General features: G+C 40.5%; 1 protein-coding gene across 5 annotated transcripts in view; it reads left to right on the top strand.

Moving 5' to 3' along the window:
* Positions 1 to 25,968, top strand: part of LOC112981614 (protocadherin-15) — a 1,192,166-nt gene that overhangs the window by 690,454 nt on the left and 475,744 nt on the right. For all 5 annotated transcript variants that reach the window (XM_064513568.1, XM_064513569.1, XM_064513570.1 and 2 more), the window contains one exon: positions 19,376 to 19,486. The gene's annotated coding sequence lies outside the window, so the exon portion shown is untranslated. The remainder of the gene's footprint in view (positions 1 to 19,375; positions 19,487 to 25,968) is intronic.

Here is a 25,968-nt window from a genome sequence, read left to right as displayed (position 1 = left end):
TTCTGTCTTGGAAGAAGCAGCGATAGCATTTTTTTATCCTGAGCAGTGTCTCACCATGGATGAATGCAGTTGTAGTTTGGATATTTCACCAGCTTGATTTTCTGTGTAAAAGTAGAAAATGTCTGATGCGGAAATGTTGCTTACAGACACGGCTACTGTGATTTATGGGTTTTCCACACATCTATTTGCTGTGCTAAGAAAACACGCCAATTAACTGTAGTGGCACAAATATTTTAAACCGTAATGAAAGACACAAAACAAGCCATACGCACTGATGGTTTGACATATGTATTTTCTAATTTCTTATAAAATAAGAACACATTTTTTTCTGTTCGTACAGAATTGCCAGAGCTCAGAGTCCGAGTTTGGTTTCTATGGTTGCTCATTTAAAGTATAGTGAGAGGAGAAGATGATGGAATGGGATCCTAATATTAGGGAATTCAGAATCCACACAGGATTTTTGTAACTTCTGAATCTTGCCTCTACGATCTAGCTGATCATGTTCAGGCAGTGAATCTCCCTCCCTTCCCTCTTTGATTCATCCTTCCATTTTGGAAGAAACCTGAAGTGAAGGTTTTACTGAAACCACTTTATTTCTTGACACTAATTCATCCCTTTTCTCCTCTTGCATCACATCATTTGGCTCTCAGAACTTCCACAATCTCACATAATTTCTGTTGCATTTCTAGTAATATTTTGGTTATGAGTATATGAAAGTAAGACGACTCGGACAAAAGACGGCAGCTCTGCTTCTTTGCTCCCGTAAAAGCATTGGTATTGCACGAGAGTGAGCTTTGCAGCCCGGACACGAAGAGCCTCCCGGTCTGACTGGGCAACTTGCAGCTGGAGAGCTTGAGGAGGGATTCAGCAGAGATGCCGGTATGAATTATTGCTTTTCCTGAGGCTGGTCAGGAATTCGTGCATCTCAGAAGTCCTCTTTAAGTTTTACCTGGACGCAGTATCACCTACCGGCTGCCAGAGATCCGGCTGCTGTTAGAGCTCGGTAGCGCTGCAGCAGGATCCTTTCTCGCCTGCCATCTGCTCGTACCCTTGCCAGCTGAGCAAACTAACTTTCCACTGGCTTTGTGCTGTCAGCGTCGTGCAAAGCAAGTGGATCGGGCACAGAAGCTTGCTCGGTTGGTTAGAGTAATTATAATTTATTTCAGGTCATTCACACGGTGTATGGAGATATTCTGATGCCATCATTGTAGGGAAAACAAATCACCATGGATTGATTGAAATTAAAGGAATTACTAAACAGTGATAGCAGAGTGATAAGTTTCCAGAATTCCAGAGGAAAGGTAGCATAGTTTAGATAACAGGTTATGAATACCTAAAAAATTAGGTAAGTACGTCCCCATCATGTATTGTTTAATTTACTGGAAAATTCATGGAAGAAAGAAAGATCATTTTTCTGAGGCGCTTTCATTGCAAAGCTGTGAATCCTGGAGAAATGAGCAGAATGACCCAGAGTAATGTTTTAACTGCCTGTGAGACACCCTTCCCTATACAGTAACATCATGAGAGAAAAACACAGAAAGTAATATTAACAATAGAAGAAAATTTTAAAGCTTTTAAAGTACTCTTGGTATATCGGCACTGGTAGTGTGAAACTTTCTGCGTGTTACGACTGTAACTTCATAAACAGCATGGCAGTGTTCATTTATCACCATGAACTGTTTTAAAACACAGCCTGTAGACCTTAAGATCAAAATTGTTCTGCTGAATAAGACTATATTATTACTTTCAGATATCTTTTAAAACCAGAACCCCCGAAGTTAATCATTGTTAACAAAGAATCTAAACATTAATGCTGTCACCTGAATAATTGACTTTTGAGATATAGCTCTTTCAGAAGATTAATTGTGATGTTCAGCCAGAGCAAATATTCTCTGCCAAAAATAGCACACAGTTAAAATAGAAAATAATTAAACGATCAATATTTGGTCCAGAAGTGCCTCATGCTTTATTTTTAATTTTGCAAATGGCTGCTACGAACGTAGCTGCCCAGCAGGATTGCTTCAGGAGACATTCTGCCGCGCCTCGGCACTTCCAGCCTGGAGTCTGGCAACCGAGGAGGAAAACAGCAGTGACTGGGCAAAGCAGGAAAGGCAGAGCAGGAAAACACTGACAAATCAACTGCCCTCTTTCAATGAGGGAAGAAAACTATCCTAAAAAATAATTCATGGGTAAAATAAAATAATTAATAGTTTTGAGGTAATGCCACACCTAACAGAATTAAATTCAGTCTTAAATTCTGATACGTGAAGAGACGGATTCGGCATATCAACAGAGCCCATTCAAAGGTTCGATTTCTAGTAATGAAGGCACTGGCATTTAATAAGCAAGCACAACTTTTTAAATGGCTGTTTTTCTTAGACACATAATGTTTAAACAACAGATACGTTTTTATTACTAATTTGAAATAAATTATATGTCTTCCGATAAGTTTTCAGTGATAGTGACCCTTTGCTCTGATTTGATCTGCTGTTTTTACCCACCTTCAGGCATGCTGCAAGGGCCGCTTGCACAATAAATGCAGATTTATGTGATCAGACCAAGTTTCTGACAACAAAACAGGTACGGCAGGGATATCGTGAAATCCTGTCTAGTACCAAGTGTTTCGCTTCCTCTGTGAGCGAGGAAAGCTTCTGTTTTCTTGTTGGCTACATATGTGTCATAGTAGTATTGTGTTTTTTCCCCCCCAATCTGTGGCTGAAGCAATCAGATTAACTTCATGTTTGCCTGCAACGTCCTATTCATTTCCATCTTGGTGGTACCATCAAACTCGGAGGCTTCTGCCCGCTTGCTTGTTGCGGTACATCTGGTTAGCTGCAGGGTATTTGGTAGTGTGTTGAACTGTAACGATAGCAGTATTTTCTCTATGGTTGGCTGGCTTTGGGATTATAACACAGATTTAAAGCTATAAGCACTCATGAGTCTTCCTTTGTGTACATGTCTCTAACTTTTTTGCCTGTATCCTGTTCCAACCCTTTTTCCAGTGGGCTTTGGAGTCTCTTACTTCTTTGAAAATTGTGAAAGAAACATCTGTGTGGAGAGCTTTTCTTTCTCTTTTTTTCTTTCTTTTTTCTTTTTTTCTAATTATCAGAGAAAGCCTTGAAGAGCTTCAATAAGCAGGTTTTTTTAATATTAATCTCCCCTGTTTTGACCAATGTTATTATGTTGCTGTTGCCGTTCAAAGAAATGTAGCATTGCTTTTTCACAGAAAATGTACCATTAAATTGCAGATGTCATAGAGGAAAACACTGTAACTGCAAGAAAAAAGATTTGGCATGCAAATATGTTAGGATCTAATTTCACTCTTGCTGAAGTCAATGGGAGTTGTAAAACTGACTTCAAATGGGAACGAGAGTAAACTCACAACGCTGAAGCTGAGAATGTGGAGGCCTTGCAGTTTAATCAGAAAGGCACACTCTTCTTCGGAAGCCAATTAGATTTAAAAAGCAGCATTGCTTAAAAGTTACTCATTGAAATCACTCTCGTAACGAAGTGCAAGACAGTACTGGGGAAGAGGTACCTTCTGCTGCTGCAGAGGCAGCACGGGTTTGCTCCTGAGCAGCCGTGGACCATCTCAGCCACCCTGCTGCGGTAAAGCAGTTTCCGTTAGGGGCAGTAGCAGGGTTCCTGCTCAGGTGTTTGGCTGCTGAGGGCTTTAATCGTTTCCTAGATTAACAGAATTCAAAGGCATTTCATTGACTTCTGTAGGAACCTTAAGAAAAATGGGGAAATAATTGTCTCACAGCTGTTTCCTGAAGATACCTTTGGCTTATGATTGAGTGAAGCACAGATGTAATGTTTTTTTACAGTTGTTTTTCTCTTAATGGAGCAATTTCAAGTAGGTGCTGAGATCACTCGACATTGCGTATATGTGTCAATAAAGAGGGATTTTTTTGTGCATTATGAGTTGTTTGATACTTGAATTTTAAGTTCAGTAGTTTTACTTAAATACGTAAATATACGTAGCTGTGCTGTAGCGTTCTGGTGCATGTTAATGCAGCCAATGTTTTGGAAAAGCGAGTTTATCAGTGCTTTCAAAAGCAGTACCAATAATAAAAAGTCGAGGTTTTAATTGGAAGGTGTCATTTTTTTCTGCAAATTTATGTGTTGGTTTAACACTGTTTGAATCTTAGCTATTACTTTGTGCGGGTGCAAAAATACTTCCCTTTACAGAAAGTATTCAGAGTAACTGAAGTGAAGGTTTGGGGATGAATCCCGATACATCTACACATGTGCAATACCGTGTGTGTAGTGACATTGCTCTTTTAAAGCTGCTAAACTTTAACTGAAACCTTTTATTCCTGCAGACCTCACTTGGATGAACTTCCAAAAACACTGTTAAACCTGTATTTACTACCAGAGACTGATAGGGTTTTCTTTGCCAAGAAAGCAAGCTTCTTCAGCGCTGCTTCTTAAAGCAGTGATAAAATGCAGAAACCTCCTTTGAAAGGCCTAAGATATACACTCTGAGACTGAAGATATATTCTCTATCTCTGCTTTTCAACCTCCTTTTCTCCTTAACAGTCCTTTCATTAGATTGTCCTCAGTGGTCCAGTATATCCTCTGTATTCATGGTAAGATACAGTGGTTTTATAGCAGACACAGTTTGATTCGTCTCACTTGTATACACCACATTAAAGCTGAGGCTGTCAATTCAATGCGGTGGCCATTCCTTCTGAAAACACCATGCTGTCTGTTAAGGGCACTGTAAGGTAATTTATTTCATGTTAAAATTACATAAGTAAGAGCCTTTGTGTGTATTTCTTGCACAGGCATTACTGAATATTACTGTATCTCTAGGTGAAAATTTTTCAGTTTCTCTAAATTGTGTCTTAGGTCTTCTCTGTTAAGAGAATAATATATATTTTTTAAAATAAAATATTTCTTGCTATGCCCTGCCGAATAGCAAAGGCAATTAAATTGAAAATTCCAGAGCTTAGTGTATTTATTACATTTTCACTCCCTCAGAAAGTGATTTAAAAAAAAAAAGGAACCTTCCAAAAGTAATAAGGGATTTCCTAGTTAAAAAAAAAAAAAAAAAAAAAAAAAAAAGGAGTTTGTTGAATTACAGAGGCACATTTTGTGCCAGCACAATAAAATTGGTTCATTTGGAGTCGACCTTTATGTAGAAGAGATCCAAATGCTGTCAAATGGATAGGTATTGTGGATCTTAGCCTCTCACATTCAGGCATGACTGTGCAACGTTTCTCCTTACTTTGGCATACCCTGGTGTTTCCGTTTCCACAAAAATACGAGTCTGGCCCAGGTCCTCCCAGAGGTTCATCGTGGAAAAATCCTTGCCGAAGAAACGTGATTTATTAGGGCGTTAGGTGAGACTGCGCTCCAAGGCAGGCACGAATCATGGATGGGGTGCTGAGTAATGCTGTTTCCTTGTGCCGTTCTGAGCAGCGCATTCATTTTAAACTATAGAAAACACGGATTGCAACTGTGGCGGTGTTGGATATTAATGAATGCCGTTCTCTGCTCCAGCCGAAAGCCTGTTAAATTTACTCTTAAGTTTGCCAGTGATCAGTGCACAATCTGTTGGCACACAGTATAAAAAATTAATGACCATCTTTGTAAATACTATCTTGTATGACTCTGGTTAACGTAGGGTTTTGGTGAATTACAATTTCCTGCGGGGAAAAATAAATCAGATTTGCTTCATAAAATTAAACTCATTATCTGTATTTGAAATTATCCCCCCAAGTGTGCTTGGAATTTGTATTTTAAAGCAGCTTGCTTAGTAAAACAGATAAAACCTTCAGATACCTAAAGCTGCCACTAAATGTTAAAACGTACTTTCAAAAGAACGGGGACTAAGGAAACTTTTGATGAGATCTCAGATACGCAGCATTTTTAGATGTCACAGATGATCTAGAACGTGATAACACTGACTCTTTCATTTTGAGATATTTCTCTATGTTTTTTTTTCTATACCTAAGTGAAAAGAGATGTGACTGAACCTTGAAATATGTCACATTCAATTCAGCAATATTTTTATACTTGTCTCTTTAAATGGCTTCCCTCCTTTGTTCCTCGTACGAAAGCGGGATACAGATTTGCAGCAGGTTTTCAGGTTTCGCCTCTGCAAGTGAAACAGCCTGCATCCACGTTCCCATGCACCGGGGAGAATCCGTGAATTCGGAGGCGGTTCTGCGGCTGCTCTTAAGGCGAGGGTCCATCATACAAAGAAGTTAAATTCTCTCTGGTAAGAGTTTCTCATGAACGCTAATTCTGGACTTTCAGCATTTTGTTGCTGTCAATAACAAATGCTTTTTGGGAAAACTGGCCGAAAGGCTCCTCGCTGCAAAACCAGTGCCAATGGAAAGAGTGACTTTTGGTAGTACGCAAAAAAAATTTGCGGGTGATGGGTACCAGCCTGTGTCAGAACTGCCGGCAGAGCCCTGCTGAAGATGTTTTCCCTGGTTTATCAGTTAGCTTCTCACTTGCTTTTGCCCTAAAGTATTATTCAGATTTCCTACAGAAATCCATTTTCCACCTCGGAATTGAGATCTCCCTTTAAGAATTTTTTTTCTCCACTTTCTGATGGTAAAACATTTTCAGTGAGCATGCTGTATGCATGAGATTTCAGCCAGCCCTGCGTATGAGCTTGGGAGCAGCCTCCCATAAGGTTGTATGTGCAGAGCCAGCAGGGTGCCTCACCTTTCTGTAACTTCCAAAACTCGTTGAAAGGCCTTCAAAAGACTATTTTAGCATACGTGGATGACTTTAGCCAGTCGTTTTTTGATTTCACCCACTTTTGCCCTGCGCGTTATACAGAGGAAGTGATAGCTCCGTTGTGAAGTTTTGTTGCCACCCCAGAGTTGCAGAGTCCCAAGGAATCCACCTGCTAAGGTTTTGCCTGGCTTCCCCTTTGGGGAAGAGGGTGATGCAGTAATATCTGGTAGAAATGGAAAGGAACCTGTCCCGAGCATGACTTTTCCCCCCTTGTTTGTATACGTCCTGAAATGACACGTTAAGATTTTTCTCTCTCTTTAAAGACAAACCGTATAGTTGGCTGGAGGGTTTTGCTTTAAGCTCTCAGAGGGTGCCCAGTTTGTATGCTCACACCCTACTTGTTCTCACAGCCTGTGCAGAATCCTCCACAATGCTGTATTTTCTACCAAGCCTTCATAATTATACAAGGAAACCATGCTTCCATGTTATCCCCTGGGTGTTACACCATCATGGTCCTCACCTCTTTAAGTTTCTAGCAGAACGTGTTGCCTAAAATGGACCATGGTGAGCAATGACATTTTGTCATCTTGATATTTAGAACATGTTCTATACAGCTCTGAGATTTCAAGTGCTCTCCTCTTTTCTGCAGTTGAAGCCACTAAGGACAATTACTGATCCTCCTTTTCCTCCTCCTCCTCCTTTTCCTCCTCCTCCTTTTCCAAGAATCTGTCATTCTTTTTTTTTTGTTTTTTAATCTGCTTGGTTTTTTTATAACCTTTTAGAGCCTGTGATTGCTGCATCAGAGCTGTGTTGGTACACTGCCTATAACAGATAATCATAGGCATTACTAGTTATGTGTTCTCGTTTGTGTGAGCAGGTCTGACAAGCATAGCTGAGTTGTGAGGGAGTACATAATTCACAGGGAATACAGAAATGCTTACAGTTGAAGATATTTACCAAAATCCAATTTGCTAATGAGCTGGAAAGCCCACCCCATTTTTATGTAAAGCACAGCAAATATTCCCTACTAAACAGGCCAGATCTGCAAGGCACTGTGGGGCTATACTTTTAGCTGGGTATCACAATAAGTGGCTCTCATGAGATAGCAGTGCAATTACTTTTCGAAAGGCAATCAAGGATATTTGAAGCATATTCTGGTTTGACATGAGTGATGGGTTTTAACTGTGTAAGACAGAACTGAGGATAATGTCAAGAAACAATGCATGCATTAATTTTAGTAATTCACCATGTGGGGTGCCATCTTCCCCAGCGTCTTGATGCTGTGATTTAATGAATGTAAAGAGTCTCGGGTAGGTAATCGTGATGTGAGGGTTGGTCTTCGTTCAGAGCTGACCCCCATGGTAATGACAACATGACAGCCCATGCTGTTGTTTCTTCCTACTCTGGCCTTGTGCTTTTTAATGCCTTTGAGGATTTTTGCTTTCTCTGTCCTACTCTCTTTTTGCAGGGACTGTTACTATAAAAGAAAAATTATTATAGTAAAAAAAAAAAACAAAACTCATAACAAAAAATCTCATCTAAGCTGTGTTTCTCTAGGTTAAGAATTTGAGGATTGACTAGCAGAAAAGTACTGCATGAAGAAAATACAAGGAGGAGTTTTGACAGTAAAGTAAATTAACACAAATTATTGTAAGTTCACTAGACATTGTGCTAATAAAGCTGAACTCAAGTGCCCTTAATAGTGCTTAGGTAAAATGATCTTTTTTTGTATTTTCTGCATGTATCTAACAGCTAATTTCTTCATGTGTTTTGGACGGAGTCCATGCAAGTTTGAAGTTCTCTGCATTGTTTTAATTGGCTCTGTGTTTTGGCTTGCTCGTCTGTTTGTTTTGACACGCTGCCTCAGTGTTGTGCGATTAATTTGGCAGTGGGCTGAGTTCTGCTTTCAGAATTTGGGGCCAGCACAAGCGATGGCTGTACAAACAGAAAGTTTATGATCAGATGCTCCTTGGGGATGGCAGTAGTGTGCACACATGCGAGGCCAGCCTAATCTTGTTAATTAGGGCTGAGAGGGAGGGAAACGTACCCTGATGAGAGCACTTCCATTTTTAATGTTTGTCCCATTTGGGGGGGGGGCGGGGGGCGTTTTTTTTTGCGAAACTTTGTGCTGGGGAATGAGCAGGCAGGGTGATGCCGCAACTGGAAAAAGACCTGTTTTGTTTTTCCAGGTTACAAACATTACTAATAAAAATCTCCCACCCTCCTCCTGTCCCCAAAATGCTTTGTGTGAAGCCCCTCAGGCCTCCGAGGTGTGCTTTTCATTGAATGCATAAATAGATATGTGGATTTAGATGGAGGAATGACACATTGCTTTACAGGGTAGCTGCTACAGAGAGCAGGAGGTAGCGATGGTGGCCTGGCCTGCTTGTAGCAGGAGTCTGTTTCTTCCATGGTTGGTAGGCAGCAGATGAACTGCAGAAGGCCTTCCCGTGTTGGCCTGCTCAGGAATTTCTTCTCTCATGTGTAGTCCAGGATGGAGGTGGGTTTCTCTGAACTGCAGGCGTTTTCTGGGCTTTCAAGGCTCCCTTTCAGATAGTGCTTCCATAACTATGTATTGAAGCACTAGCCTGGAGAGTGGTGGCAGAAATCCCTCCATGAAACAGCAATCCTCTGTCTCTCCCCCTTTGCTCAGGAGGGTGAAGACCAAGAGAGGGTTGGGCCTGAAGGACCCAGCGTCATCTATCAGCCCTGCGTTGCTCCTGGCGCTCCTCAGGATGCGACGCGAGAAGGTGATGGTTTTGTAGCAGGGGCTTGGGGCACGGCAGCGGCTGCAGCTCAACCAGCAACCTGTGCTAGCTGTCACTGCTCTGCTCTCAGCGCGGCCTGGCAACGGTAAATTGGAGCTGGCTTTGCTGGGGTGGGGAAGAGCCTCAGAGGGCTTTCCTCTTCCTAGAGGGCTCAGCTGTGGTGTAGCAGAGCCCATGCACGGCTATAATTGTGCAATCAGAGCCTAACAGCCTGCACAGGTTAGCCTTAATGCCAGTTCTAGGTAGCGTGCTGTCAAAAGCACAAGTTATACTTGTGGGGGAAAAATATTTTATCTTTCGGTTTTGGTTCTTGGGATTGCAGCAAGTGCAGCCTTTTCAGGCAGTAATACTGATGTTCATGAAACTGGGGTGCCTTCAAAAGCGAAATGTGTGTATATATTGTGTGCTTGACCTTTCAGCACTGGCAAATGTATTTTATAAGAGAGCGTTACTCCATTTGTTTTGGCAGTCCCTGACCTGGGCTCAATAAATGAAAATGTACTAGCAGAGCTATATCCCCAAAGGATCAGAAGAGGGACATCGTCAGTGAAGGAGAAAATGAAGAAAAATGTGCTAGTACTTGTCCTAAAGAATAGCACAGCAGAGGCTACCTGCAGACTGTGAAAGTTATCTTTTTTCTTTTTTTCTTCTTTTTCTTCTTTTTTTTCTTTTTTTTTTTTAAATCAAAGATGGTCATTCGTAGTGGATAGAGGGGACCATCCTGCTTTCTCTGGCTGGTTGATGACGTAGCTCTCATCACCATGGTGGCTTTCGTTTTAAATGATCGTTTTTATTTACAGTGTAGACCCTCAATGGTCATTGACGGTTGCTCGGTAGGGTTTGAAGCAGGATGTGCCTCGGCAGACTCGAATCGACACACAGAGGCATGGTGGTGCTCTGCAGAGCCTGTGCTCAGCACCGCTTGTCTGCTGAACGGGGCCCTGTGCCTCTCCATAGCCCGTGCCCTTGGTTCTCTGCCCCCCCAGAGCTTTCTTATCTGAACTCTTCATACTTTGATTTAAAAGAAACAGAGACGTCATTGAATGTAGCTTAAAGAGTTTGTTAAAAGTTAGTGATGTTTTAGGAGTGCTTGTGCACCGGGAGGAAGGGAGACAAATTACCTGAAAGGTGTTTTCGGCTTCTGATTTTCAGCAGGCCAAATTCTTGAAGGGTACAAAGCATCTGCATTGTTGTTCGTGTTGCGCACCCTCTTAAGACATAAATTTTGCCCTTTCAGATAGGGAGAAATAATACCTTTTTTCCCTTTTGTTCATGAGACATTTCCTGTAGAAACACAGCCAGCTTTAACAACGGTTCATAAAAAACATGCCTTCTCCTTGCAGCGTTTCCCTAAAGGAAACCTTTATTGATTATTCCGTAGATAAAAGAGAGAACTAAATAGTCGCCTTGCAGTAGTATTGTACAACAGAAGGATACTGAAGGGAGATCGTGAATACACTTTTATGAGTATCCACAGGGTGGGGGGATGTTGGTTCTTTACAAATCTGCAATCAGCCAGCTTGCTTCCACCACCCTAGGAGCTTCCACTCACACCAGCAATAAATTTGAAGTCCAGTGATTATTTCATCTGTAACATTTATATTGTTTTAAATTTGTTGAGTAACAGACTTTTTCCAGAGTATAATTAGATAAAAGCTTGACAGTGTTTGATAAAATCGTGCTGTGCTCAGGCCTACAGTTGTTGCTGGCAAAAGTAGCATAATATTTCAGAAACAGCTAAATCTTTTCAGTGCAGGACTGCTGCATTCAGATGAATGTCTCAAAAAATTGACCTGGGAAATAAATAGGAATATGTGGGAGACTGCTGAGAAAAAAAAACGAGATGTGATTAGGAGGAATTCCTCTATGCAGACTTGTCAGGACCTACAATACAATTTTCAAGTTTTTTTTTTTTTTTTTAAGTTATCTGTACTTTCGTGCAATTCTTTCTCTGAGTTGGGTTGCTGTTTAGAGGGTTCCAGTTTAAAGGCTGTAGCCAGTAAAAATGGTATTGAAGTACATTACTGAAATGTTGCCGTAATAGTGCTTCCTAAATAGTTGGTATTTCTATGGAGTTTTAGTTCTTTTCTTCTGCAAAATAGATATGAGCTGCTTAAAACAGGACTGCAGAATTTTTTTAGGAATCTTTGGCTTTCTTGTCAACTAGTGGCTTTTAACTGCCATCCTTCTTGCTTGATCCTCTTTCAAATATATGCCTTTATTAGCATGTTTGTGTTTGGAAAGCTGTAGTCTCTGTAAAGCATGCAGTTTTCACCTTGAGTTTACAAATATTTTTTGTGTTTAGCTTGGGAGGAATGGACTATGGCGTGATATTGCATCCCTATTCGTGTTTTTGGTTTGGTCCTGTTCTGCAATGAGGTGTTTATCTAGGCAAGAAAGGAGGTCCTCCCTCCCTCCCTCCCCTCGCCTCCCCATGTATGTAGCTGTATTGCAAGAGGTGGAAAACACCAGGGGACGGGAAGGTTGTCACACCGACTTTATTATTGAGGGAGTAGTTCAGGATGCGTTTTCTCTCCCTGTTGGTATAAGAACAATTTGTTTCATTTCATTCATCCTAAATGTTGTGAGGAAGTAAGAGCCTTTGGGAAAATTTTGAACAGACATCTGAAGGACAACTCAGCTTTGACTATTTGAATCGTTGTCTTAAAAGTGCTGATATTTTTTTTTAAGACAGATCACTCATCTGTTTTCCAATGAGTTTGCACATACAGAGCAGTAGAAAAGATGGCTTTTCAAGTGGCAGCTGTGGTATCCAGATACTTGCATCCTGAGACCTGCCTTCAGCCGAAATGACGGAGAGCCAGTTTTGTACTTTCACTTCAGACCTGTGTTCCTTCTTCTGTCCCCTTTTCCTCTTTGGAGAAGATGATTGCGCTTGATAGTCGGCACGGACGTCGTGAGTTCCATAGCCAAAAAAGCATAACTTTTCCTTGGCCAGTATTAGGAATATGCTAGATTTAAAAAGATGAAAAGGTGCGACAAAGACTGAGGGAGGTGGGCATTGGAGACAACTTGCCCGTGTTTCTCTACAAGGAGAACACTCTGCTTGGGAATTGCAATGACTCTTAAAAGGATGGGAGTTATTATTAGGAAGCAGCTTTTTTCCTAGAGGCAAATTCTAAGCCAGCTTTTTGTCTTAGACTTGAAGCTTCTCCAAGCTGTAATACAACCAAAGGGGATGTGATTACAGCTAGAGCAAAGCAGTAGTTTCTAGTCAAAACCTTCTTTTTCAAAGTGTTCAGATCTCTTGACATGGTAGCATTTAACAAGTCATTGCTAGTGAAGCTGTCATTTTTTTTCACCTTGAAAATCTGTAAAATATTATGGAAGAAAAATAAATGCTTTGTTTCAGCTTTTTTTTTTTTTAAATTAAGCAAGCTTTTTTTTTAAGTATAGCTTTTTAAGAGTGCTTTTTGTTTAGCTTTAATTTAAAATTACTCCAAACTGAAATGTCTGAGGCAGGTTCCCAGACAAAGGGGGATGTGAGCTGTGCCTTTGAATCCCTTCGGGGAAAACAGGGACCCAAACCCAGGTCTTCCGCTTCCTAGGTGAGAGTGCTAATCTTTTGACTGCTACACTAAAACAAGGCCCAGGAGCAGCAGCGTTTTGAAAGAAAGTGCCAGATACTAGTGCGTTTTCTCTAGAGCTTGATTCGACTGATACACAATAAACTCGCTGAAGACTAGCTTGGTCAGCTCAAGGGGACACACACACACAAATCTATCAATTTTTGCTCCCGCCAGGGTTTATACATGAGTTGAGTGCTGAGCTGTCTAGCTCAGTGACAAGCGCACGTGACGTGGCATCGGTCTTTGAAGGAAGGAACTTAAAGGACGTTTAAAATAAATAAATAAATAAAAAAGTGCTTGTGAAACATGGGCATGTGTAGCTGCTGACGGCACTCTTCAGGAGTTTGCAGGACATCAGCTGTGGGTTTAACTGCCTAAGCACCCCTGTGAACCCGTCCCGTCCCGAAGTATTGTCCAGCCACACTGCTTGCCGTGGCACTTGTCTTCCTCGCTCCTAGCAATTACCAGGTTTCAAAATGCTGTGCCTCCACAGCACCTTCTGGCAGGCCTGCAGTCCGCTTTGCTTATACTTTTCTGGGGTAGATAACACTTATTATGTTACCAAATATAAATAAAATTTCCTACATTTGACAGTGGGTAAGCAGTCAGAGATGAAATAACAGATCTGCTTGAAGCCTCATCTCTGCTAGGGTTAGGAACAGAGTCCAGATATCTTGCTTTTCAGTCCAGTTCAATGGTCATTTCTTTAACTATGTGGCCTTTTAATTTACCTGTATAGAATTTACCTTAATGAACTTTCTTTTTTCATTCCAATACAGAATAAAACCTTTATAAGAATGAGTATTTCCAATGTCTTATCCCATCCCTAATTATAATCACTTGAGTCTGGGAGTCATTACTGATCTCATTGAAAATCTGCCCAAAACCTGGATACCTAGTCAACAGCTTAAGGTACTTCAGAAATTTTGTAATTTAGGGAAACTCTGTTAAAAGATAAACAAGTTACATACCACAGAATCTGACATAATAGTAATACCTACTGCTTTCACTCCGGGGAATAGTATAATAGGTCCCTTTAATGTAGCAGTGACCACTAATGAATGCTGGTATGTATGAGCACTCTTAATCAGCTCTCCTCTTCTAGTGAAGAAGCAGAAAGGCTGCTTGTGTAGCTTGTTCATTTAAAGGCTATTTTGAATTTTGTTTTTATTGGTTTCCTGTTAACACCATTATTTAACTTCCTTGGTAAAGACTTGTTCATGTTAGCTGTGTACTGGTAATGTACTCCTTGAAAATACTGTTCTTCAGAGTACGCTCCCTGGCCTTAATCTTTTGATCATCGCAAGACTCTTCATTTCTGCCTTATGCTGCCTCTTTATCTGCAATACGAGCTTTCCACAATGTCATTTTCACTTCTGATTTGCAAGGCCATCGTGAGAGCACGGCTTGATTTGGTTTGCTCTGAAATGAAGAGAGGCCTTTAAGTGATAGTACTAAGCATTGATTTCTGTTTATTCTTCCTTCAAATGTGTGCATCTGTTTGAAGATCTTTTATGCTGCATGTAAACAATTAACACTTGCAATCTAGGTAGCTTTAAATGCGTTTCTGGTCTGCTTGTTGAGGCAGGCTTTTTACATGAAAGATTACAGCCAGGGAGTTTCTGCCAGCTGTTTCCCCAGTGTGAAACCTCCTGGCGGATGCATTGCGGGAGCGCCCGGCAGCTGCTGCATTTGAAAGGTGAAACGTCAGTCCTGCTTACTTGTTGGCCTGTCACATGAAACTTTCTTCTGAGCGTGCCCTAACGAGCATAGTTAATCTTTTATAGCTTTAATTACCAGTAGGATCCCGGGGAAGAATTGTAGACATTATAAAATTAAGGGAAAAAGAAGGTGTTTTATATGGCCGAGGTCAGTCATTTTCCAGTTGCTTTCTTAATGCAAGTTGTTTTGGTTTTATTGTTTAAGTAGCAGCCTCTAAACTTCTAATTGGCAACCACAGCAGAAAAGCTGTATTTCGTATGTCTTGCTGTATATGCACAGAAGCATATATCTGCAGTTAACGTAAACTTGGAAAGTGATACACCGGTTACTGTAAGTAGAAAAGAAATGCAACCACCTGATTTTGACTGACCATGAAAACATATTTTTCTGAAATAAGGAAATAAGCTGTCCCAATATTACATTTAAGAATAAGTGAACAGTGAACTACTTCAACAGAATTTTTTTTTCCATGACTGGATGGAGCCTTCATTATCATAAGCACTATAGAGGAGGTCATTGTAAATTTAGCAGATATATCATAAGAGTAAGGAAATAACCGAGTAAGTGATGTATCTAAAAACTAGGGGGAAAAGATAATAACTAAATAACAATAACTAAAAAATAGTTATATTATTTAGCCCTCCTTGTTCAGATCCCTGGCTATATTCAGTGACAGCCATTCAAGTTCTTTGTTTATGTGTTTGGTTTTTTTAAGGACAAATAGGCTACAAAATAAAATATTTCCCCAAATGTGTGCAGGTATGGCTTCCTGCACTGCAGGTATCCATATAGATTACATTAATGATTTGAAAGCACAGCTGAAACCAGGTGTTAAACTGAGCCTCACTGAAAAAAATCCTGCAACCCATTGAGGTGACAAAACAGAATCGATACGATAGATCAGAGCATCGATCAAATGAGCAGCCGGCACTGAGAGCATGTTTCCTGGCTTCAAAATTTAAAAGTTCAGCTGGTCGTTGCTGAAATTTGGCATGGCAAAGCTAAATCACCAAATGTACAGGAACTTGAAAAAAAAAAGAGTATATCTAATTGCAGCCATTTTTGGGGGAAAAAAGAAGACTGGGGACTAGATTGGGACAAGACTTGTCTTTCTGAGGTGATTCATTGCTACACTTGGAAAGCAAAATTATTTAGAAAACATTATGACTGATTTCCAGAACCTGATTAACACAAAGGCAGGTTTAATTCCTTGAATTTCTTCCTTCAGTGTGTTCAAACTCAAGAGAGTTCAGATTCAATGTGTGCCATTAAGGTAGTGTTATATGCACCCAGCTCATGAGGAAGATCCAGCCATTTGCATGCACTTGTATGGTTGCTTGGCAAATTCAGAGTATGTCCGAAGTATAATGTTTTTATGTTTGTTTCTCAAGTTATAAAATAAATCATCAGGTTTGTACTGATTGTAATGAATGCAATATTTAGGTATTGCTGCACTGAAGACTGGGGTGTAGGTGAGAAATACTAAAACTGGCTGGAAAGGTGTCAAACGCAGCCTGTGTTGGATCTCCTAAGGGCAAGTTACGTTAGCGTTCCTTGCTGTTGCCTTTGCTGCCACCCTGTCAACTTTGCAGGAAATGAGAACCTGTCCTGCCTAGCCTTTCGTATTTGGCAGACTGAATGTTTTTCTTACATATGGTCGCTTACTGGGGACATTCAGACTGTCGCCGTTTTCGCTATTACTCCTCTGTAGTCAATGCAAAACGTTGCTGTCTGCTTCTTTTTTCCCCAAACTCCATCGCTGCGGGAAGGGCAGAGCCAGGAGAAGAGATGCTGTGAGTGGAAGGGGTTGGCGGTGGCAGCAGGGCAGAGTGACCACAGAGCAAATTCCTCTGTTGGGGTTTTGCAAGACATAGTTTATCAGTAGACCTCTTGATAACAGATTTTTTTTATGCTAATATTTCATGGACTGTTGCTTTTATACCCTCTGTTTCGTAGTAGGAGTTTGTAAGCTTGAGACTTTAAAAAATAGTGCAATTTTAATTATTCAACTACAATTTCATTTCTTAAGGATGTGAAAAACTAGAGGAGTAGGAGGTTGCAAAATCCATACTGACAAGAGTGGGGCATAACTATTTACATTTCATTCAATAATTGGGAAGTTCTGCAAAGGGCTGTGTGTGTGTGTACATGCACTTGTGGATTTTATCTGATGTGAAACTCAATGACATTTTTTTTCACCCTTTAAGGAGAAGCTAATAATACTTTAAAAATCAGATTGGTGTTGAATTCTTGAAGAAGAGAAAATAAGGAAGGAAAACAGAAGAACTTTTTCAGGACTTTTGACTTTTAGAATTTCCTGTAGTGAGATTCCTCCAGAAGTGTTCAGTGGAGCTGCAGTGCTATTTCTGATACTAACTTTGCTTCTTTGTTTACCAAGTGGTCAGTGTTTGTTTCAGGCTCCTCTGCGCATATATATATACACACATATATATGTGTGTATATGTATATGTGTATGTATATATATTTTCATTAACAGATCCTCTAAACATTAGAATCACAAAATCAGAATCACAAAAAAAAGAGCAATCGTGGCAGCTTTAGCCCTATCAGATGTCACATGTGCTCAGTTTGGAAGAAAGATAACCTTCACGGTACTAGAAAAAAATAAAGCTAACAATCCTGCAATGGTATTAGCATCTTGTTTTGCAATAAAGTTAGAATCAGCCTTCAGTTTTTGTTCTTCTGGAAGCTGGCTGGGTGTTATACAGCGACAGGAGAACTATATGGGAAATAGGTATCTGACTGCCAGAAGCAAACAAAGAAATGGAAAGCAGCATCAGAAGAATTTAAATCGTATTTAAACTTAAAATTTGACAGTGCGTGGACAGCTGCTCTAGAGGAGGATCCCTGGTGTGGGTATTTGTATGCATAGTACAAAATGGAAGGTTTGTTAGGCTGGTGCGGGGAGAAAGGCATACAAAGCATGTGCATGGTCTTTAGCTAATAAGGCAGGTTTTGAGCATGATAGGACGAAATTGGAATAATGGATTTAAGTGATCATAGCTAGATGAATAACCCTGTGCATCGCAGAAAGTGGTAAGTAAAATTTCCAGATCCAATCTGTTGTGAAAGCATGTCTAGACAACTGTTGTCCTGTTCCATCAGTGGATGCCAACAGATGCCTAAAATGCCTTAACCGTTCTGTGTCTTTTTATAGCCTTATTATTGCTATTCTTTGCAGAGTTCTCATTTAGGATCAAATATACTAAATCAAAAGCCAGGATACACTAAGAAGAGGTGATTGGCTTTTCAGATAGGCATGACACAGCGAGCGGTACACTAATTAGAAAATCCAGTGAGTTTCACCAAGGAAGCTTCTGCAAATCTTTAGAAAAGTGGCAGGTTTTTTTAGATCCCTTTGTAGGACTGCTGTAAGAAACCTGCTGGAAGTTTTAGATGTTGTGACTCTAAAAACTAAACTCTGAGCTTTTAAAAACATAGTAATGTAATAGATTGTTTTTCATTCTTGTTCCTTTCAGTGGCATCTTTGTACATGTGCAACTAGGAAAAAAAAAGGAGTGGGATAGCAGTTGACAGCTGGAAAGAGCACAAGAAGAGGTGGGGGGAACAGAGGAAAGAATTCAGATTTCCATTATTGGGAAAAATACCAGCCATATTTCAGATAAGATTCATTAAATGTGCTATGAGTATAGAGTTACTCCTTTGAAGAGACTAACTCACCTTTGACATGTCTTTTGTACTATCTTGCACAAACTTCGTGTGGTTTGGATGCATCTTCTCTGAGCAGAGGGATGAGCTGGATGATGTCCCAATGCCTCTTCCATTTTGTGATACGATAGACTACTGTTGGTATCAGGACTGACAGAGTTGAGCCCAAAGAAATAACTGATTTGATGGTGAAAAGATACCACAAGGGAACATAGAGGGATGTGAGGGATCTCTATTAGCTCAGGTATTCCTAGGGTGGGATAAACAGCCTGAGGGGAGATTTTTACAGGAGGAAGAACCACAGGGGTAAAAGAAGTTAAAGATTCTCTTATTTTCATTAAGTAGCTTTTTCTTCAAGCCTCACCTTTTTACAAGTATCTTAATCATATGTGCTGAGACTGCATGCATTTCTTATATATAGCAGGTACTACATAGTATTTTGCATGAACCTATTGTGGAATTTTCAGAAGCTTTCAGACCTGGCCTCTTCTGCCGTGATAAGAGATATAGAAATACTCAGTGGTGTGATTAGTTTTGGAAAAATATGTGATTAAATTTCATATCCCTTTATGGCTTGTTAGATTTTTCCAAGATGCATACCTTTCCTGTGATCAAGTCCTATAACTTAACCTGAAGTAGGAAAATAAATGTATAGGTAGGGGTGTGTGTATGTGCTTATTTTTATCTAGCTGTTGATTCTTATTCCTAAATTCACTTGATCTTTGCTACTAACTAAATTTTTCTCTTTCACTGCTTTCTGAAAAAAAGACATGTTCACGAAGTTTTCAACCTCTGAAGAAGCCGTGGGAGTGGAAAGGGAAGATGTGGGTCTGCTGTTGGTTGGGGAGGCAATGCAGTGAGAGAGCTGATGGAAAAAGCTGAAGTACTTCATGCCTTTTTTTGCAGGACTTCATGAACAGACTGTTGAGTGAGTTTGAGACTTGGCTGGACTGCTCTCCTCAGCGGGTAGTGATCCATGGTACAGCCTGCAGCTGGCGTGGTGCTCTCAAATCATGAGTAAGTTAAACCCACTAGTAGGGTACATTAAGAGGGATCGGGCCCAGCAGATGAAGGGACCTTATTATCCTGTTCTCCTGGGCACTGGTGAGGCTGCACTAGGAGTACAGGTTCCGGTTTGGGGCCCTCCACTTCAGGATGGCTGTGGAGAAACTGGAGAGGGTCCAGCTGTCAGGATGGTCAAGGACCTAGAGCACATGTGCTGTGAAGAGAGGTTGAGGAGCTGGCAAGGAGGGGCTGTAGGGTGGATCCATCCTTCAACTATTTGATGGTCGAAAAAAGATGATAGAAGCAAACTGGTTTTGGCAGTGTCGGGCAAAATAAAAAGAGAAAGAGGCCACAGATTGCAGCTTGGGAAATTCAGGTTGGGCTTAAAAAATTTCACTCCAAGGGTGGTGCAACACCGGTACAAGTTGCTCAGATGGGTCATGGCATCATTGTTCTTAGAGGTCTTTAAGGCTTCTCTAAGCAAAAGCTATGGCTGACCTGGCTTGACGGTGGCAGAGCAGTGCTGCTTTAAGCAGGAGTTTGGACTGGAGATGTCCCTCCAACCAACATTGCTATGATTCTGTGTGGCTTCGTTATTTTCACTGAATGTAATGTGTCTTGTCATCAAGTTTAAAATAGCATCTGTTCAAATACATAGCCAGTTTACTTCTGACAACAAGTAGACATACTCTCACAGCTGTAATTTTCCTGCAGTCTGAGTTTATGGCAAGAGAGGAGAGAGACATCCCTGGTTTTTCTTTAGCTATAGCAAAAAGAAAGTATTATGTGCTATAGCATTCCCTCCCATATGATGTTACAAAATTCCTATGTTGCACTTTTCTGTATTTGAAATACACAAAGATGGAAATATTTAACTTCGGTTGTTAGTATATTTTAAAAGGAAACTGCTTCCAGGACCTCCATTATACTGCTAGTAGCTTCTGTAGACTAGCGCACGAGGAGAAAAAAAAAGACCTTTTTAACAATACTATAATTTTCAGTTTTAATTCTAAGGCTTATTTTTCTTTTTAATGCACTTATTTATAACTCGGCTATAGAATTGCTATACTGTGTTCCTCTGCTGTTTACCAGTGCATAGCCTGTAACCCAGGTCTGCCTTGCAAACATGCAAAGACAAAAATGTTTGCAAACAGCTGTTGCAGCAAAACAATTTTAGATCAAATGTTTAACTGGAATATCATGAATTCCTAAACATATTATTTTGTTAAGGGAAGCGGTATGGGAAAGCTAGGATTGGGAAAGAAAGAATATTGTCATTAGCTGCAAGAGGAACACCTACCTTAATTTTTCTTGTTAAACAGTCTCACAGTCTCAGTTTCTTGTTAAACTCATCACACAGATGCCTATAGAAGACAAGTACATGATAGAAACTGTTTAGGAATAACACAAGGATGTGTTACAATAATAGTAGTAGTAATTAAGCTTTTTAAAGTGTGTATTATTTAATTTTAGATGTGAGAATCTAAGGAGAGGAAACTCTAGAAAGTTTATATCAAGAAATACCTTTAGTAAAAGAGAGCTTGTATTTGGCACAGTATGCTGTCCTTTTTCTTCCATACAAAGTAGATGAAAAATGTCTTCATTTTCTTCATATTCTCATCATTCAGAATGAATGAAGATGGACTTCAAACTGGTGAAGTAAATTTATTATTTCAGATCCTACTCAGTAAACATTTTACATGTAATTCATCATGTTGCGCTTGTTCACAGAGAATATTTGAGTAATTGTACTTGATTTAAATGGTAAAAAGAAGTGGGAAGTTGATATTTAGGATACACAAGTTTTTGAGACTGAAAATATCACTAATTTTTGTATGAATGCAGATCAACATCTGGAACTCAGCAAGGAGTTTTATTTCTCATTTTCTTTCCTTCAGTATTGCGTTTATGGCTAGCAAAAGACATAAACACTCCACCTGTGTTTCAGGGCAGATATATTTTTCCAATAAAAATGTCCAATAAACAGTTTTGAATAACTTCAGAACCTTGATTTCATAAGAATAAACTAGGAATATGTATATTGAAACAACAGACATAAAGTGAATGAATGGGAAACACAAGCTGGAAATCAGGAAGAATATATTGAAGTAATTTCAAGAAAAAAATTGCAGAGAGAAATGTACCAGCATTCATAATATGCATAATAATTATTATGAAAGTCATAATGAATTGTGGTTCTATATTTAGTGTTCATTAAAAGCATCTTGAGCCTAGAGCCTCCATCACACGACTCAAGAAATGTCCCCGACACTGTAACGCTGTATTTTTCAGGGCTGTAGTCCAGCACTGTTGGAACCCGTTGATGTTGGCAAGCCTTCCCAGGGAGCTGCGTGTTCATGCACCCTCCTTAGATGACAGTACATGATGGACCTTAACATAGGCCTTTTTCTCAAAAATAACTTGTTTCTCTTTTCAAAGGGCCCCCAATACTCATGAAAGGGCCCAAGCAGCCTCCCCTTGCCCCCCCCACCGCTGCCCAGGGCCCCATTTCAGCTCAGCCTGGAGTCTCCTGCCCCGTCTCCTGGCTGGACTGTGGACCAACGCTGCAGGAAGCAGGTCTCCTGGATGGACCTTGCAGACGTACATTGTAGCTTGTCTCCAGCCCTGTCTCTGGCCCTGTCTCTTTTACTCTTGGCCGGGCTCACTGGACAGACGCCAGGCCAGGTTCCTCCCCTTGCTGGGTCTGGGACAGTCGATGGAGCCCATCACCAGCACCCAGCTCTGCTGGCCGGCTCAAATGTTGCAGGACGGTGCCCCGTTGGTGAGGGCGCTGCCCATGCTGGGGTTGCCCCTTGCTTCTGCTCACCTTCCATCAAGGAGCATCTGGGCCTTGCTGCTCCCTGACAGGTTACAGATACAGTATCTTGAGTCTTTCATCATCTCTACAACCAGATGCTCTCAGGTTTTCTATACATAGCATATAACTAACTCCAGCAAAGGCTCCAAACAGACTACTCTAAATAATCAACTTGCGTATTAAAACAGAGCAAACTGCAGTGAAGAGCCACCTGTTGATGCTAGCATAATCCTTGCAAATGCTCATTTTGGCTTTGGAAAACAATCAGTTTCAAAAAAAAAAAAAAAAAAGCTGTCTTTATTCTGACACATCTTGCACCTCAAACACGAAAGAGAGTATAAATGTCAAATAAGTGGCCTGACAATTAGCAGCGTGTGGTTAGCTTCTGAGCTGTGATCAGCTGATGCATGGACCAGCAGCTTTCCCTCAAGGCACTGCTGTTGCTTTTACGACAGTAATTTGTTGTGTGGTGTGTCCTGGGGCTTAGCTGTCGTAGTGTGCTGTGGATCATACCTGCCTCCGACCTTTGGATACAAGATGCCCAAATTGGGGCTACTGTAGTCTCTCTCGTCTGGAATTTTTATGTGATAGTTCTTATTTTCTATAGTATGTATCATATATAATGGTGGGATGGTGGGACCCTGCCTTGTACTGCTGCAGCTGTTTGCAAGCGTTGTTTCACAACCGTGTGCTGTGTCACCTGTGAAATCCCCGCGGTTGCCCTGGCATCTCCACGTCGTGCCCCACATCGTGTCTTCCATATCCCTCTCTACACTTTTTTAGTTCCTAAATGGTGATGTATATACATCCAGCGTGCGGTCTTCCTTACTCTTAGACTTCTATGTTATAGTTTGAAGAGTATATCTAGAACCTCTATTATTTCCTGAGTTTGCATTAGCCGTAATGGAGGGAAACAATATTTGTATTTCCAAGGTCGGGATGGGCCAACAGCAGTAAAGTGTATGTGAGCAGTTGCTTTGAAAAGTGACTTTCTGTAAAGGAAGCTGTACACCTTTCACAAGCCTGGACACATACCGAATACCAGGTATTGAGTGTGTTTGTGATGCTTTCTGTTCTGTGTGTACTTACCTGTTTTGTTTTCTCCTGGAGTCTCATTTTGATCTCTACCTTCTTCAGGTCTTTTTCTGTGTAGGATTTTGAATGCTCTTCAGTAAGCATGTTTGAGCACTCTCCATTGCATTTGAGAGCCGAGTGCCTTTCTTTTTGGCCAATAAACTGGACCAAAGGTTGTTTTCTTCCTCCATTGTCCAGTCATTTTTCTCTGAGGATTTTGATTCTGAACCAAATGACAGTTCAGAGACCAGCAAGGTCTCTAAAAGTTCTCAGTTCTCTCTCAGTTCTGTATCTGCTATGAGCATACTTTGTATTTTCTCTTTAAAAAATCATTGATAATACCTTTTCTTTTTTTTTTTTTAATGATGAAAGCATTATTTTGAGCAAATTTGTCAGTGTGTATTCTTATACCTAGCCACTTTGCATGAATGAAAAAGAAATATTGGAAACATCAAATTCTTTAGAACAAGCCTCTTCAAAGGTACAGTTCCCAACCACCCAGCTTCCGATGGCTCGTAATTGCTACTCCTTTGCTTCTATTAGACTAGAGAAAACAAAATAAAGGAAAGAGATTGGTGCAGAGAACAAACTGTTCCTGGCTTTTGTGTTTCTTCTTCCTTTTTTTGTATTATTTTCATCTACAGGTAGGAGTATCCTTCTTTCCTGTGCTTTGTACTCAGCGAAACTGAGAACCTTAGTTAACTCGGACTTCTGCTGAAGGGATCAAATTAAATTCAATGTGGAAGGGGTTGCAGTGTCTTTAGGTCAGGGGTTGCAGTGTCTTTAGGTCAGAGATGAAAAAAGAAAATCTGTTTATAACTTGCATTCTCAGCTCAGGAAAGAAAGATTCCTGGCATCTGTGTAAACCACCCTCTCAGAAATGTACTGGGTGTAAGGAAAGCCTTCAAGGAATTGAAGAGGAGATTTATTGTTTTTTTTAAAAGAAGTGGCATTTTGGGTGTCGGAAAATGTTGCTCTCCAAAGCAAATGAAATAGAATCAAAATTCAGAGAGAAAAAGGGGACAGTTGGGGAAGTTGGAGCAGGGTGGAAGTGAATATAACTGGAAATGCCCAAAGCTCAATCTGTTTCAGAGAGAGGGGCCATATAATTTTGATCCCAGAATTCTGGAATATTGCAGCTTTTTGCATTCTAGTATTAAAAAAAAAATTAATAACTCTGAAGTCAGAATTGATACTGTCTGACTGGAGAAGTACAAATTTGGTACGTCTGTTTCGGGATAGGAAACTAGGCAATTTAGACAACAGATGCTTTGTTTTGACTTCAGCAGTGTGAAGGACTTGCGAACGAACTATCTATAGATATCTGTAGATCTGTAGATATCTGTCTAGATTTCAGTAAAGTATTTGATGTGTTCTTACATGAGGAATTATTAATAAGCTAGAAAAGATAGTGATTAAGTCAAGAAAGAGTGAGTAGGAAACTGGCTGAAGCAGTGACAGCAGCGGGCATGCTGGGGAGCAAACTTCCAGAGGTGAAAGAGGTAATTTGACCTAAAGACCAAGGCTGGCATGAGAATTATTGGGAGAAAATAGTCCTTTTAGGGTGGAAACTTTGTGCATGTTTCTAACAATCACAGAAATCACACTTTACAAGCAGCCTTCCAGGAGGGATTGAGGGAGAAGCATGGGAACAGAAAATGTACTTTTTATTTAATATGTAACTTGATAAAATTACAAAGTGTTTAACTGATGAATGGTGAGTAGTGACAGGGGACTGCATTGGGAGTCCTGGGAGGACTATATTGGGAATCCAATCCAATATTCCTTACCCAGCCGCTCTGTCGTGATTCACTGGCTGTCGTCTTTACGGGTACTTGGCAATCTTTTACACTCTGTCATGTACAGTACCTTAGCCTGCAACCAGCAGGAAAAAACAAGGAAAACGTGCTATATCTCTGCAAATAATTAGCTTTGGATATTGGAATACGGCTGATTAGTTCAATATTAAAGCTAAGATAGTAAAAATTCAGGAGCAAAGAGCAAAGATGATATACAGCTTTCCCTGTATCCAGATAGGCTTTTATTCACTTTGGGGATAATTTGATTCAGAGAAAACACAACTTCCAAATACATGAAGACAGTGCAGACCTCAACTCAATTTCTGTGGAAATTAATGGAAATATTTCTAGGAGTGGTTTTTCAGGTCCTAGAAAAGTAGAAATGACAAGATAAAGTAGCGTGACTCAACAATCCCACTGGAGAAAGAAGATCGTCTCTGTAAAGATAAGTACACTCATTTTCACTTCTGTTTGTTTTAAGAAATGCACTGCATGTTTCTTTCTTGGTGTCATATGCGATAGTCAGGTATCACCCTCCTCTTCGGCTACTGGGGAAGAGCAAGAGCTTCCTGCAGCTTTCCTGCGTCTTCACTCAGTGTTGGCTGCATGCCAGCATCCCTTCATAGCAAAAGGTCACTCTTGCTGTACAGAGGTGAGAGATGGAGCTTGGCGCAGGCAGCATTGAGGAGCTTTGTCTTTTATTGTTTTCCGAACCAGAAGACAGCTACAGCCCGTCCTTTCTGATTACGTTCTCCACAAAGGTGCGCATCCATTCACAGAAGGGCTGGGTATGGCTTTCTTCT

This window comes from Dromaius novaehollandiae, chromosome 6 (assembly GCF_036370855.1).
Source record: "Dromaius novaehollandiae isolate bDroNov1 chromosome 6, bDroNov1.hap1, whole genome shotgun sequence".
NCBI classification, from domain to species: domain Eukaryota; kingdom Metazoa; phylum Chordata; class Aves; order Casuariiformes; family Dromaiidae; genus Dromaius; species Dromaius novaehollandiae.
This window is presented reverse-complemented; position numbering and strand designations above follow the sequence as displayed.